Genomic DNA, 13962 nt, shown 5'->3' on the forward strand with positions numbered 1-13962 from the left:
TGTCATATTACCATTAGTCATAATTCCGAAACCGGTAACTTTTCAGGATTTTCCTCGGGTTATCCTATAGATAGGTTAGGTTAGGTTTGTTTTATGGCAAATCCTGAAAAGTTACTCGTTTCTGAGAAAAACCAAATTATGACTAATGACATAGAGTAACTTATACTAGAGCGGTACTGTCATAGTAAATTTTGTAACCCCAGTAAATTCACTGCCATCTGTCGACACACTTTAAAACTAAAAATGAAGATTTATAAAAATACGATAGAATGTATTTAAATATAGATAAATGTTTTTTTTTATTTGCATTAATTATTTTTATGATTTTGACCCATGTTCTTTTACTGATATGCGTTAAAATTGTTAAATAACAAACGAAACCGTCAACGCCATATATACGACTGTAGGCCAAAACTAATAGCGCCCTCTGAACGAGAATCAAATTTTCTTGATTTTCGAGGCACGTTTTTTCCTTAGACTGTATGTATCTATTACGGAGTTATATCTATCTTTGCTAATGATAATATGACAATCATTACATTATGACTTTCAATAATTATGTCAAACAATAGAGACCCGTCTACTGAACCTTTTGCGAGTAGAAACTTGGTTTTAATTGAATTATTAAGTCGCGGTTTACCACGAAATGACCGGCAAACTCCGAAGGAGGCTCATAAATTTCAATTATCGTCTCATGAGAGAAAAGCTGATAGCCAGAAAAGGGTCTGTACTGTTTACATACCTATAGGATGTACAAGTACTACGAACAAAAACAGGGGCCCATTTCTCGAACAATATAAAGGTGACTGTCCATTTCCAACCGCAGCTGCGTTACTGCTCCGACACTACTGCAGCGGCCTGAACGCGTCGGTGTTATTGTCAATTTCCATAGTAAAATGAATGACGATATCGACTGCACGTAATATGGTGATTTTAACGTTTTCCCGACCGCAACTGCACTACTGCTCCGACACGTCGATGTTATTGTCAATTTCCATAGTAAAATTAATGACAAGGCCGACTGCACGTAGCATGGCCATTTTTGCGTATTTAGTGTATTATTGCAACTGCGGCTGCAGACCGCACGTCAAATCTGTCACCTGCACTGAAATGTCTTTGGGTCACAGATATTAGTAGTTCTAAGCAAAGAGGATATAACCACTACGTTCTAATAAGGAGCTTATTACACCCAAGGATATACAACCCCGATGGTACAGTCGCCATATATCGCAGATATATCGGGTCGGCCCAGGAGCTCACAAATATCTGAACACGCCCTTATTGTCAAGGCGCTAGAGTGCATGTTCAGATATTTTTAGCACGTCGGTCGCTCCGATATATCTGATGGCGACTGTCCCTACTGTAAACTTTTTTGCTAATCTATATTGAGCCATATCACCAGAGCCAGTTAGGAAACGTGTGTGTTGTACACAATAATTGTGTACAACACGCACCGCGCTAGTTGTATGCATGCACAATTGATCTTGTACCTCGGCAGAGGGGAAATAGTGTCCCAATTTGTCAGTAAATAAGAAAAAACAAAAATCAACTCATCCATTTCCTTTAGGTACTAGTATACTAGCCTAAGACAAAAGGGGATATTACTGCAATGTTCTGCCACCAGAGTGCAGGACTAGCATTTTTAGTAAACCATAGAGACACACTGTACCCACTACATAGTTACATACACGTATACATACTAACATACTGTAGTACACATACTATGGATGGTATAGAAAGGATGCCAATCTCTTATGGCAGAATTAGGATTGTTCATTTTTTTTAAAATGTTCTATTTCGAAAACCATTTCGAGATATTAGGTTTTTAAACAGTTTCCGACATTTGCTGCGATATAATAATATTAATAATCGAGGATTGAAGATATTTCAACAAATATACTGATGACCTTAGTTTGACCTTCTCGCGAGGCTGAATATAATAATGTCATCGTATAGTAAAAGTTATCGAACCATAGTAAATAAATCCGTCACTCACGTAATTGTCAAAGATGTCATTGTCATCAATTGTCATAATAAAAATTTTCAGTTAAACCGCTAGTTTCTTACGATTTGACTTATAATTTTTAATACCTAAACAGTAGATTTTGATTGCTTAATATATCAAAAACCTTGTTTCCACTTGTGGGAATGATTTACAAAAATTATAGTCTGCGAAGACCTACGTGAAAGACGGTGTTGTCGTGAAGTAAATGTGGAATGGAATACTTCAAGTGTTACACACAATATTGCTGTGAGGATCACGTCGATGTAAGTATAAAATTAGTATTATTTTACTACGAATATTTAAAAGTCCATTTTGGTGGTCGGGTCACTAGTACCTATTTATTTTCTGTGATGATGTGGCCAGAATATCTAAAGACAAACCGTTAAACACGGCTTGTCCGCTACTAGCTCCGTTTTACTGATTTGAAGTTAAATTCAACAAACAGACATACATATATGTAACTTATAACCATCTTGCAAGCAATAAATCATATACATACAAAAATACATAGTTATACTCAAAATACAACATGAAACTGAAAAGATAATTTCTAATTTCCAGGTACCTACAAGTTGCAGTTCAAGGCTCAAGCTGCTGATATCACGATCATGGCGGACAAAACTAAAGTTAATAAAGAGTTGTGAAAAATAAAACATGTCTTATTTTTTACTTTTTTATTAATTTAGGAAAAACCTGTTTCCCAAAAAAAGTGTATACATTATATGTTCAACATGTTCTGCACGTGAGGTTGACACTGAGGGCTTTGTTTAGTAGCATTCAGTTAAAGTTGATTTAGGTTCTACTCTTGTTGATCCAGAAAATAATTGTATAGTTTATTATTAAATCTATGCCCACGCCCAGGCACTATTCTTGCTATAACTTTACATTCTCCGCCTTCTCTAGAAATTTGTACATTATATACATCCAATAAAACTAAGGTATATAACTTAAGGCAGATTTGTGGAATAAGCTTTCACAGTTGCGGGGGTCTTAAGGCATGAGGGTTAAACAAACTTTGTTACAGTGCAACACGCAATTTTTCATCACACCAACACGAGGAAACCATTTATTATTCAAATTAATTTATTTGAAGTTCTTTCTATCGGCCAAGGTGAGGGCAATAGCTTTCTTCATAAAGGATTTCTTGTCTCGCCCGTCAAGTTTTATATGGATGCACGGTCATATCATAAAGAGTGCCGTGCCGCCCATGGACACCTGCAACAAAAGAGGGATTTTAATTTGTGTTTCAGTTTCAAATAGGAAACTTGACAATATGAAGTGTAAATTGCGCAATTACCTATAGCTCTTACAAATAATTTTATTCATCACATCGGATTGCTGTGTGCGGTGGTCACCTGGTGGTCACGCATTTAGGCAAGAGGATGGGGAAGAAAATTTCACATTGTGAACTTACCTTAATGTTAAGAATAATTTTTCCTCTGCATTAATTTCATTTGATTAATTTGATTGTATTTCATGAAATAAAACTATGAAAACGGATTATATCGCGTATATTGAATTTATAATACATCCCGACGTTTCGAACTCTTTACAGCGTTCGTGGTCAACGGGTCACCCGATACGCGATATAATCCGTTTTCATAGTTTTATTTCATGAGTAACTATCGCGGTAACCGAAGACAATATTTTGATTGTATTTCGTCAATTATTAAGTCTCATTCAATGTTGAATTGCTTTTCATTTAATCGGCAATATTCCCTGAATAAACGATCACCATTAAATATTAGATTTTTTTATTAATATTGCGTAGCTGCCTTCGTCGGACTCTGACTATTGTAGAAAGGCAAACTGGTTTTCTTTTTCATGTAGCATGTAGCATTATCGTCACTCGCTTCTTTACGTAAAAAATACAAAAGTAAATTAGTATTTTATTTGTACGTCTGACATTATATGACTTGACATTGACAAGCCATCAACGAACGCTGTCGCGACTGCACGCCGCAACAGCCGCAGTCGTGCTGCTACAGTAGTGCGGCACCGCGTAACGTCGCAACTGCAGTGCAGCGGCAGTTACAAACGGACAGTCACCTTTAGTCCACGTACTGTCAAATTGCATGGGTTTCCATGACAGCACACTAATAATATTAATCGAATTTAAACTGTTGTGAGACATACTAATATTAAATCATTTTACGGTTTAGACACTTGTTTTAGTCACTCGCGCGACATGTTTCGGAGAGCCTAGGTCTCCTTTCTCAAGCACTAATAGTGCGAGCAGCGTTCACGACGACCGCAACGCAGTACGCAACACACGGTCGTCGTGAACGCTGCTCGCACTATTAGTGCTTGAGAAAGGAGACCTAGGCTCTCCGAAACATGTCGCGCGAGTGACTAAAACAAGTGAGTCTAAACCGTAAAATTATTTAATACTAATAATATTAGACTAATATCGTTCGAGAAATGAGCCCCAGATAACGCACTGTACAAGTAATCTGCTCTTGTTCCTTCAGTTTTAAAAGGGTTAATCTAAATTAAGGAAATCAATTAAAATAACTACGCAGATAGAAAGCATTGCACTAAAACTACTTAGAGTGATTAATGTAGGTACTTAATTGAGAAAACAGATAGGTATTACTCAATGCTAAATGGCTGCTGATATGTGGCTGACATACAGCATATAAATGTGCCGTTTTCAACCAAAAGGGTACTTATTGTCGCTTGTCAGTAAGACGCTATTTCCATAGAGCTTCAATTAGAAATCAACCTTATCGACAACCGACAATGTGGTTAGGCGGAAGATGGTCTCGAAATCGCCTGCTATGTATCATATACTGCTTATACATACTGCTTACAAGAATCTCTTCAATGACCTGCGGCGGTAGCACGGTCGCATTTTTATCGCCTGTCACCATACCTGTCACGTTCTAACAAGTAAGTGCGAAAGTGACGGGCATAGTGACAGGCGATAAAAATGGAACCATACTGCCACCGCTGTACGGCTACCACCAGCTTGATACTGACATATTCGCTAGTGTGTGCGTAACTTACTACAACTTACTTACTTACTTACATACAACTTACTTACTTACTTAGCGTGTGTGTACTATTAGGTACATAGTTATGGAAGATGGATGTCAAAACATAAATACATGAATACAAAGAAAAATATAACAATAAAATTTTAAGAATGTCATTAAGTAAACAAAATACATACATACATAAAATAATAATATATGTAATATGTCATACTTACGTTTTGACATCAAAATGATTATATACATATACGCACTAGTGAACGAGCGTAATGCATGCGGGAATGACTGCTAAATGGCATCTTTTAGTTTACAAAATGTACGTCCGAATCTCCTTGAACAGTCCCATAGACATAGTATAGTAGTTATAGACATGAAACCGAGCGACCAGGGGTAAGAGAAAGACATATTCTTGTGGCAGCATAATCCTTTTTCTCTTTCACTCTTATAAATTTCGGTATTTCGCCATCGCCTCCTACCTATGCTGCCATAACCCGACCATGAAAGAAAACCCGGTCGGTGATAATTACAAAGCATGGCACTATTTTCTCTTTCCTCTTATAGGAATCGCAATAAGACTATCTTTCTCTATCAAAGAGTGTCAGGCCCTTGAACAGTCCAATAAGACTAATAGAAACCGAATCATTCCATTATTTGATGGATGCGATACATTTCCAATCACACGTTATATTAATAAAGTATATATAGCTATCTACCTTTGTTTGTCTGTCTGTGATTGATGAGATGTATTTATTTGGATTAGGAAGTTCGCATTCGCACCAGAGGTTAAAGGGGGGTGATCTTAGACATGGGCGTAGCCACGGTGGGGCAAGGTGGGGCAGTTGCCCCACCCTGATCTCTGACCGCTTCTGGTCTCTGACCGGAAAATTTAATATTAATTTAGGTAATTTAAAAATTACTCCGCGAATCGAGCGCGCATGCACAGAGATCGTGTCTTTTATAGTTTTTTGTCTATTAGAGTTATTTGCGATTTCCGGACAAAGTTAAGGCCAGTCCAGACGGGAGCAATTTTTCGCCAATCTGATTAAATTGTCTGATGAAATCAGGTGGTGCGGACGCAAACGCCAATATGGCTCGCTGATTTCGACCACCGATTATGACCGATATTACTGAAAAAATTGAGGTGCATACACAAGAATACCAATTTATGACGCTAGTATTCGCGTTTGGGGGCATTTGTTCAATTTAGAACGCTCAAATATTTAAAAAATAAAAAATATTTAAACGATTAAAAAATGCCCCCCAAGTACTAGCGTCACAAATTGGTTTTCCTGCGTCCGCACCCCATTTTATCGGTAATATCGGTCATAATCGGCAAGCCAAATTGGCGTTTGCAAGGCCTGATTTGACCGGACAATTTAATCAGATTAGGGAAAAATTGTCTCCGTCTGGACAGGCCTGAAGTTAGATTATTTACAGGCTTTTTTCTTCCTTGTTAGTACCTATTAATTATTAAATCTACCCTAGTCTTGTGCTATTCTCACAACTACAAGATAGTAAGGAAAAAAAATGTTTCTGTTACTACCGCACTCAACCCCTGGTTTACCAATAAAAATAAACCAGGGTTCGAAACAAAACAGCCTACGTACACTAAAACTAATAATTGAAATACTCCGTAAAAGTATCGACTCGAAAATAAAATCTTTGAATCGTAATATGATTTGCCTTATGGGAATATTGTTCAGATCCGGAAACCGCTTTCAACTTTTAGTATGTTATTTAGTATTGGGTTTCCAAAATTGCCGGGAGACAGCGGCGCCGGCCATCTACTTCAGCGGAATGACTCCCGCCTCTTTGCGAATATTCCATATTGCTCCCAAACTGCATTGCACATACACATGTGGGGTATTAAATGAAAGCCAATTAAATATTCTATATTTAATTTCTACACTGTAGTAGTTTAAGAGCAATTTACAAAAGAAATGAAAATGACGTAAAAAAAAACGATTATTTGGGTTTTACAACCAAACCAAAAGTCGGACGTTAAAGCGATGAACTACAATATTAAAGATGATGTCTCAAGCCATACACAGATATCAAAAAATCAAAATCAGACCAAAAATTAAAAAAAATTGTACCAAAATATAGGTATTTGCCAGAACAACTGCATTAAAATATAAAAAAATCTAAATTGGTCATTTTCATGTTTTGGAGACCCAATACCATGCCCAACAACATACTAAAAGTTGATGGCGGTTTCCGGATCTGAACTATCTCTTCGACCGTTTCCCATAAGGCATAGTACTATTTATCCGCTCCTCTTTCCCCTAACATGTATTTAAATATGGATTAATGATTTTTTTATTTGCATTAATTATTTTTATGATTTTGACCCATGTTCTTTCACTGATATGCGTTAAAATTGTTAAATAACAAACGAAATCGTCAACGCCATCTATACGACAGTAGGCCAAAGCTAGTAGCGCCCTCTGAGCGAGAATCAAATTTTCTTGATTTTCGAGGCACGTTTTTTCCTTAGACTGTATCCATCTATTACGGAGTTATATCTATCTTTGCCCTAACCCTCACTCTCCTGTAGATCGAAAATATTCGAGCGGTTTAACCGTACCCTGTATGGTGACAGGGTACGGTTGAAACAGCCTCCCCTACTTCTGCCCCACCCCTTAAAAAATGCTGGCTACGCCCATGATCTTAGACAACTTTCATATGAGTAATTGCTTTTGCAGGTTTATGGTATTCCAAGAATTTTCATCATATATGAGAGCAGTGACAAGTTTGTGATAAAATGTGACGTTTTCAACCAAAAGGTACCACATTGTCGGTTGTCGATAAGGTTGATTTCTAATTGAAGTTATATGGATATAGCGCCTTACTGACAAGCGACAATAAGTACCCTTTTGGTTGAAAATGGCACAAATGACGATGATATTTTTTTTAAAGCGTTCGCACAGATTAAAAAATTTGCAACCAATTTGGGGTAGATCGGCATAATAAAATGTATTGCCGGGAAACCCGTCATAGGGTCAAAACTTGGGTATTTGTATAAGTACGTCGCTCAGACAGTTAGAAAGGAAGACTTACTTCTGTAAGTACTCGTAGTTAATAAGGAGGAAGTCGCGGGCAGGAGCCAGCAATTTATATAAATTAATTAATGCAGTGTCTACTCAATGATCACCCATGCATTCACATAGAAATTGAATATTCAAATTTAATCATCAAAATATTAAATTTAAAAATTTGCATAAAGAATTCTAGATGTATCTCGATTGAATTAAAACAATGATTGCATTGCAAAAGACCAATTCAAAAGTACATTTTGATATCTAAATGATATCAGTTTGTTATGTTTACTTGTTCTAACATTTATTGGCGAAAGCGAGATGCACAGACAAATGATAACAAACCTTGAACCAGAAGAATTTAGTATGTTAATAATTTTAAACAACATATTATTAATTCTGAAATTAATTCTGAAACTAATATCAAAGGAAATTTTAGGAACGTGTAAGTTAATAATCAGAACCAAGTATCGATCCTTGGTAGGAATTTCCCCGCTTTTGTTCAAGTCATACCAACATAAGGGTAGGTATTTGAAAGCAGAAATATATATTTAACAGCCAGGAAAACATAATACCACAGGGCGGACACGCTATACATCAAAAATCACTTGCGTTTCTATGTGTGAACGGCACGTCTGTACACGCGTCATGCGTCATTGTGTGAGTAAGTTGCTTAAAAATAGTACTGAGCGGCCGGCAAACGGCCGTCATTCTGCTGTCGCGGGGCGGAGGTAATTCGAGTTGGGGCGGGGCGGTGCGTGGCCGTTCTATAATACTATTACTTATTCTGTGATAATACTTAGTTTACACTTTACACATACACGCGCACGTAGGCAGCACGCAAGCACGTACGCACGCACACAGAAATAAACTTATAACGCCCCTCTTTTTCCGTCAATAGGCAAAAACTGTTTCGAACTTTAAGATACAAGTACGTCAAAAATTTGCTAAAGATACGACGTGGATCGGATATGTCAGTGCCATTTTATTTCACGTTTCGTCAAACAAAAATGTCACTTTTGGTTTTGACACTTTTGACATATCTTTAGCAAATTTTGATGTACCTATCTCGAAGTTCAAATCAGGCCGTAAGTCATATGTTCCCCGATGTAAAAAAAATGGAATGCAAAAAAAGTTTATAGCATATGGAATGTACACTTTATAACTTTAAATTGTTACCGCTATATCCAAGTTAGAGTACCGACTAATTAATATTTTTGTCTGGAAGTTATTATCATATGTCGGATATTTGAATGTGTGTACGTTTTGATTTTCAACTGTTCACACTACACAGATTTGTTTTAAAGGCACACAGATGTTTTTATTTTTTATTTTATTAAACCAGGTTTACAGTACTGGCTTTTTTTTATTAAACCAGTTTAACAGTACTGGCTTTTTTATTTTTATTAAACCAGTTTGACAGTACTGGCTTTTTTTTTTATTAAACCAGTTTGACAGTACTGGCTTTTTTATTTTTATTAAACCAGTTTGACAGTACTGGCTTTTTTATTTTTATTAAACCAGTTTGACAGTACTGGCTTTTTTATTTTTATTAAACCAGTTTGACAGTACTGGCTTTTTTATTTTTATTAAACCAGTTTGACAGTACTGGCTTTTTTATTTATATTAAACCAGTTTGACAGTACTGGCTTTTTTATTTTTATTAAACCAGTTTGACAGTACTGGCTTTTTTATTTATATTAAACCAGTTTGACAGTACTGGCTTTTTTTATTTTTATTAAACCAGTTTGACAGTACTGGCTTTTTTTTTATTAAACCAGTTTGACAGTACTGGCTTTTTTATTTTTATTAAACCAGTTTGACAGTACTGGCTTCCTTCGAATTAGAAAAGAACATACTTTTCATTCCGCGAACCATCCCCTAACTACGATTTACGAAAATTTTCACAAGTAAAACCACGTTGAAGGTGAAGCAAAGTAAGTAAATTAAATTAATCTATTCTACTTCAAAAGAGTTCCATTTTTATATGTTACAACATATAAAAATGGATATAATGAGTATAATTTGTTTTAATATTGTTCCAGTAAGTAGCCCATTCCGAATACATAAGTAGCAGTCCTCGTAAGAGGGTGAAATGGGAGACAAAGTTAAGTAACCGAGAAGACTGGGAGTAGGAAACAACCTAAAGATTTGTGAAATACAAGCACGAAGTCGCGGGCAGAAGCTGTATATTTGACAGAGAAAAAGGTGCATTTCCAACAGAAAATGGTCGGAAACGTCGGCCATTAGTTATCCTGATCATTGGGCTGCGAAATCCACGGATATTTCATACCGGAGGTGATTTGTACTGGGTTCACTGAACACTTGCAATACTATTAGAAGAATTTATTTTTTTCTTCTAATAGGGATGATGACTTATGTTTAATATTATAACGAAAACTACTTTAATAGATAGAAAATAAGTAATTTATCACGATAAATTGCACTTATAAATATATGGAAATGATTTAGAAAAATACGTTTCAAAATTTTTTACCTTTAAAAAAGAAAGAAAAATATGGTAGCATTCAATTCCTTGTATTTTATTTTAAAAAAAGATTGTACAACAACTTTTTACATAAACGCAATATTTCACCAACAAAGTCGCAATTTCCTTGTTTTCAATAATTCCAGACGGCTTCTCAGAAATAGTGACGTCATGATTTCTTGCCGTTTTGTAAGGGGCGTTTGTGAGTAGAGAACTATTGTCATTTGTCAGACTTTGACTATCATTTCCGACTTTTGGTCCCACATAGACATTCGATTCTCACAACAAACCTGATCGATTGATACCATTAATAAAAACTTGTCATCTTATCTAGGTTATTGTCAGAAAGAATATTTGGAAAACTGCGCAGACATACTAAGCAGGCCATACACACTAGGGTACGCCTGCGCAATTTTACCTGTACAGTTCAACTGCACAGGTAAAGCACACGCTACGTTTTACCCAAAGAGGATATAATAGGATAGAGCGGTACTGTCATAGCAAAGAGGATATAATAGCCTTGTACCTATATTTACAAATAAAACACTTACTTACTTACTAGACTAGATCTATTACGGAATTACAGAGTTATATCTATCTTTGGTTTTACCTGTGCAGTTGGCAAAACAGCGTTCGTGATCAACGGGTGACACAAATATAAATTCAATATACGCGATATAATCATGGGAAACAAAATTAACATCACATACACTGAAAGTTTGGGAACGAATTTTAAATACAAGACTCTCTGCTCTATCTAACATATCAGAAAATCAGTTTGGCTTCAGAGCATCCAGATCAACCACTGATGCAATACAAGGCGTTAGAAACCTGATGGAAAAGTATAGGCTGAACAAGAAAGACCCGCACCTTGCTTTTATAGATTTAGAGAAGGCCTTCGATCGTGTGCCTCGCAAACTAGTTTGGCAGGCCCTCCGAGCTCAGAATATACCCGAACACTATGTCAACCTAGTACAAGACATGTACCACAATGTTACCATAAAGGTCAGAAGTCTGGCTGGGTTAAGCCAATCGTTCGAAGTCAAAGTAGGAGTGCACCAGGGTTCCGCACTAAGCCCGTTTTTATTCAATTTAGTGATGGACTATTTGACAAAGGATATTCAGTCACCTCTGCCCTGGGCTATATTGTACGCCGACGATATAGTGCTAGTAGCCGACACACCACAACACCTGCAGGAAATGCTGAACACCTGGACACATTGATTATTAGAAACACACGGTCTTAGAGTTAGTCGAAGTAAAACCGAGTATCTAAAATGCCCATTTAGCGGGCAAACAACATCTGGACCTATTTACATCGGGTCGACGCCTATAACGGAAGTGCAAAAATTTTAATACTTGGGCTCCGTATTCTCAGCAGATGCCAATATAGACTTGGACGTCAATCACAGAGTGAACGTCGCTTGGCAAAACTGGAGATCGCTGACGGGAGTACTTTGTGATCCACGCATGCCCATAAAAACTAAGGGCAAAGTTTATAAGACGGCAGTCCGTCCTGCACTAATGTACGGCTCCGAGTGCTGGACAGTCAAAAAGTCACACGAGCAGAAGTGCCATGTAGCCGAAATGAAAATGTTGAGATGGGCGGGAGGTGTGACCCGATTGGATAAAGTTCGGAACGAGTATATACGGGGGAGCTTTAAAGTTGCACCAATCACCGAAAAACTCACCGAAAATCGTCTTAGGTGGTACGGCCACGTGAACAGGCGTAGTGATGATCATGTCGTCAAAGTCGCATTAAAAATTCCAAAACAGAAGAGAGGCCCAGGTCGCCGTCCGTCGACCTGGTGGTCAAACATAGAAAGAGACCTCAAAAGATCCCAGATGTCAAAAGAGACAACCCAAAAGAGAGTTGCTTGGTGCAGAAGAGTGAGGAGGCCCGATCCTAAATAAAGGGAACAGGGAAAGAAGAAGAAGATAATCCGTTTTCATAGTTTTATTTTATCCTGGAATTGTTTTATTTTTTTGTATTCGCTTATTTAACGTTTATTGCTTTAATTGTTATTAATAACATTTGATTAAACCTTTTTTGGTAAAATGGCATCATCACCATATTATTATAAACTTTTAATCTAGTAAAGTTCTTAAAACTTTTGATATTTCATTTCAATGTATGTTTTCATAGTAACAATATAATTAATATCATAAAAATAAAACAATTAATTTTAAAAATGACAAATTATCACAATCCTTACCCAAATTAATTTTATTTGTTATAACTTTAAGTGCACAGTTAAAAACTAGCGTTTTTAGATTTTACTTTGACAATCCCCTTGATAAATAAAAAAAGGACTTAGGGATAATTTAGAAATAAAACTTAAAACTTAAAAACGAAAAATTTACCTTAAACATAAACCACCAATTTAAAAAAGAACATTTACGTACCAAAAGTTTTAAATAGTTTAGGTACTTACCAACTAAGTGTAAAATAATTGAGATTCCAAACTTTGTTAACTCAAATACTTTCTTATAAAGCTTTTTCCTGAGTACATAACTCTTTTCACAACTCAATTTTACTAACACGTTTTTATGATAATATGTTTTCGACACACCGTAATTATTATTATTATAATAGGTAATTATGATCGCGTCAACATCTCGGTTAAAGTGCGACTATAATAATTTTATTTTGTTGACAATTCACCGCTACACTATAATTATCTAAGTACCGGGCATAATAACTACTTAGCTGTTATAAACCAAGGAGCTCAAGTAATAAATAATGTATAAAATGCATAGAAAATTGCCGATATAATTACTTACCAACTAGTGCAATGTCTCCTTGACTCCAAAATTTATCGGATAATTTGAATAATTATCACCAAGTCACTCGTTAAACAAAACACAGTCACTGAAGTAAAACAACAGTTAAATTGTCAATTGTTTTTCAAGTCACTTCGTGTGACATTTTAACTTTTTAAATGTTTTGTTTTTTAATTCGCGCGCGGCGAAGGTGCGGCGGCGTGTCACGGGAGCGGGCGCTGCCAGACGCGTTCGGATCACGAGTGAGCGCTGAATGGGAGCATCTTTGCAAAGTAACAATCACGGGAAATCTGATTGAATAGATTATCTTTTTAGAGGTTCGTCTGATTGAAAATGTAGAAATGATATTCGGAAAATGTGCAGGGCGCAATAGTTATCTACTACTGCACCGGTCCGGTATCATGTCATGTCAAAGCCGAAGTCATGTCAAATTTGACGTTTCCGCGATTCCAAATGTCCTCTTGAACAATCTCTTTAAGATTTGCTTAAGATATTACTTAGACTTGCAATGGATATCTAATGGATAGGTATGCCAAAACGTCACAATAATTGTAGCGTGAAATGACAATTGCTTTCTCGAATCGAACTGTAAAAGATAACTAATTGAGAACTAAACTTTATCGTATCTTTTACATCTCGTATTGTTCTCGT

The 13962-nt window shown here is 36.4% G+C and overlaps 1 protein-coding gene across 2 annotated transcripts in view; it reads right to left on the reverse strand.

The window, feature by feature from the left end:
* LOC134742664 (cardioacceleratory peptide receptor-like) overlaps positions 1 to 13651 on the reverse strand; it is a 140997-nt gene extending 127346 nt beyond the window's left edge. For both annotated transcript variants that reach the window (XM_063675851.1, XM_063675850.1), the window contains exon 1: positions 13312 to 13651. The gene's annotated coding sequence lies outside the window, so the exon portion shown is untranslated. The remainder of the gene's footprint in view (positions 1 to 13311) is intronic.
* Between the last annotated feature and the right edge of the window lie 311 nt (positions 13652 to 13962).

The sequence above is a fragment of the Cydia strobilella genome, chromosome 7, assembly GCF_947568885.1.
Source record: "Cydia strobilella chromosome 7, ilCydStro3.1, whole genome shotgun sequence".
Lineage (NCBI taxonomy): Eukaryota > Metazoa > Arthropoda > Insecta > Lepidoptera > Tortricidae > Cydia > Cydia strobilella.